The sequence below is a fragment of the Pseudorca crassidens genome, chromosome 15 (genome assembly GCF_039906515.1).
Source record: "Pseudorca crassidens isolate mPseCra1 chromosome 15, mPseCra1.hap1, whole genome shotgun sequence".
In the NCBI taxonomy this organism is placed as follows: Eukaryota; Metazoa; Chordata; class Mammalia; order Artiodactyla; family Delphinidae; genus Pseudorca; species Pseudorca crassidens.
The window spans coordinates 61,061,288-61,064,469 of NC_090310.1; positions in this window are offsets into that span (position 1 = coordinate 61,061,288).

Below are 3,182 nucleotides of genomic sequence, written 5' to 3' on the forward strand. Positions count from 1 at the left end.
CCTGGAGAATGTTCCATGAGCACTTGAGAAGACAGTGTATTCCGTTGTTTTTGGATGGAATGTCTTATAAATATCAATTAAGTCCATCTTGTTTAATGTATCATTTAAAGCTTGTGTTTCCTTATTTATTTTCATTTTGGATGATCTGTCCATTGGTGAAAGTTGGGTGTTAAAGTCCCCTACTATGATTGTGTTACTGTCAATTTCCCCTGTTGTGGCTGTTAGCATTTGCCTTATGTATTCAGGTGCTCCTATATTGGGTGCATAAATATTTACAATTGTTATGTCTTCTTCTTGGATTGATCCCTTGATCATTATGTAGTGTCCTTCTTTGTCTCTTGTAATAGTTTTTATTTTAAAGTCTATTTGTCTGATATGAGAATTGCTATTCCAGCTTTCTTTTGATTTCCATTTGCATGGAATATCTTTTTCCATGCCCTCACTTTCAGTCTGTATGTGTCCCTAGGTCTGAAGTGGGTGTCTTGTAGACAGCATATAAATGGGTCTTGTTTTGTATCCATTCAGCAAGCCTGTGTCTTTCGGTTGGAGCATTTAATCCTTTTACTTTAAGGTAATTATCGATATGTATGCTCTTATTACCATTTTCTGAATTGTTTTGGGTTTGTTCTTATCGGTCCTTTTCTTCTCTTGTGTTTCCCACTTAGGGAAGTTCCTTTAGCATTTTTTGTAGAGCTGGTTTGGTGGTGCTGAATTCTCTTAGCTTTTGCTTGTCTCTAAAGCTTTTGATTTCTCCATTGAATTTGAATGAGATCCTTGCCCGGTAGAGTAATCTTGGTTGTAGGTTCTTCCCTTTCATCACTTTAAATATGTCATGCCACTCCCTTCTGTCTTGCAGAGTTTCTGCTGAGAAATCAGCTGTTAACCTTATTGGAGTTCCCTTGTATGTTATTTGTCGTTTTTCCCTTGCTGCTTTCAATAATTTTTCTTTGTCTTTAATTTTTGCCAGTTTGATTACTATGTGTCTCAGTGTTTTTCTCCTTGGTTTTACCCTGTATGGACTCTCTGCGCTTCCTGGACTTCGGTGGCTATTTCCTTTCCCATGTTAAGCAAGTTTTCGATTATAATCTCTTCAAATATTTTCTCTGGTCCTTTCTCTCTCTCTTCTCCTTCTGGGACCCCTATAATGCGAATGTTGTTGCATTTAATGTTGTCCCAGAGGTCTCTTAGGCTGTCTTCATTTCTTTTCATTCTTTTTTCTTTATTCTGTTCCACAGCAGTGAATTCCACCATTCTGTCTTCCAAGTCACTTATCCGTTCTTCTGCCCCAGCTATTCTGCTATTGATTCCTTCTAGTGTAGTTTTCATTTCAGTTATTTTATTGTTCATCTCTGTTTCTTTGTCCATTATTTCTTCTAAGTCTTTGTTAAACATTTCTTGCATCTTCTCAATCTTTGCCTCCATTCTTTTTCCAAGGTCCTGGATCATCTTTGCTATCATTAATCTGAATTCTTTTTCTGGAAGGTTGCCTATCTCCACTTCATTTAGTTGTTTCTCTGGGGTTTTATCTTGTTCCTTCATCTGGTACATAGCCCTCTGCCTTTTCATCTTGTCTATCTTTCTGTGAATGTGGTTTTTGTTCCACAGGCTGCAGGATTGTAGTTCTTCTTGCTTCTGCTGTCTGCCCTCTGGTGGATGAGGCTATCTAAGAGGCTTGTGTAAGTTTCCTGATGGGAGGGACTGGTGGTGGGTAGAGTAGCTGACTGTTGCTCTGGTGGGCAGAGCTCAGTAAAACTTTAATCCGTTTGAGTGCTGTTGGTGGGGCTGGGTACCCTCCTTGTTGGTTGTTTGGCCTGAGGCAACCCAACACTAGAGCCTACCTGGGCTCTTTGGTGGGGCTAATGGCAGACTCTGGGAGGGCTCACACCAAGGAGTACTTCCCAGAACTTCTGCTGCCAGTGTCCTTGTCCCCATGGTGAGCCACAGCCACTCTGACCTCTGCAGGCGACTCTCCAACACTAGCAGGTAGGTCTGGTTCAGTCTCCCCTTGGGGTCACTGCTCCTTCCCCTGGGTCCCGATGCACACACTTCTTTGTGTGTGCCCTCCAAGAGTGGAGTCTCTGTTTCCCCCAGTCCTGCTGAAGTCCTGCAATCAAATCCCACTAGCCTTCAAAGTCTGATTCTCTAGGAATTCCTCCTCCCGTTGCCAGGCCCCCAGTTTGGGAAGCCTGACGTGAGGCTCAGAACCTTCACTCCAGTGGGTGGACTTCTGTGGTATAAGTGTTCTCCAGTCTGTGAGTTACCCACCCAGCAGTTATGGGATTTGATTTTACTGAGGTTGTGCCCCTCCTACCATCTCATTGTGGCTTCTCTTTTGTCTTTGGATGTGGGGTATCTTTTTTGGTGAGTTCCAGTGTCTTCCTGTCAATGATTATCCAGCAGCTAGTTGTGATCTACCACAGTATTTTTATATTGCTTACATGTTGAAATGATACAATTTCAGATGTTGAGTTAAATAAAATATAATTTGTTAAAATTTATTTCATGTGTTACTTTTTACTTTTCCAACGTGGCACTAGAAAATCTAAAACTCCCTACCTGGCTCACACAGTGTTTCCAGGGACAGAGCTGAGCTAAGAGCAGACAGGCATGTGGAGGGTATGGAGATGGAGGGGTCACATTTCTTAGGTTGGAGACTCTTATTTAGCTCCTATTTTGTGCTTAGCACTTTAGACCTTATCTGAATTAGACTCAAACAGTCACGGGTAGATATCATTCGACTCTTGCTACAGATAAGGAAACTGAGGCCCGGGTTTGACCAAGGTCCAGGGGCTGGTGGGACCACTTACTTCACTGCACTGTCTGAACTTTGCAGGGGTGTCACCCTGACCTGGTTTTACTTGTGTACATTGGCTCTGTCACATTTCTCCTGCCTGCCTATCTCTGTCTCTCTGGCAGAGCCCACTGCTTTTGGACACTTGCTCTGTAATTGTTGAATGAATGGGTGACCAGGGATGAATAACTTTATCAAACTTTTAGGGAAAAGTTATTGTGTGAAAGCCCAGTTCAAGCTAGGCTGCTTCCAAAGGCCAACCTTCCATCTAGTGTAATATGAACATCATACCCTCCTTCCCTCACCACGGCCCGGTGCTTCCGCCCAGTCCCTGCTGAGGAATCTGGAAGGGGTGCAGTGAAGAGTTCTTCCATTCCTCCTCCCATCTCTG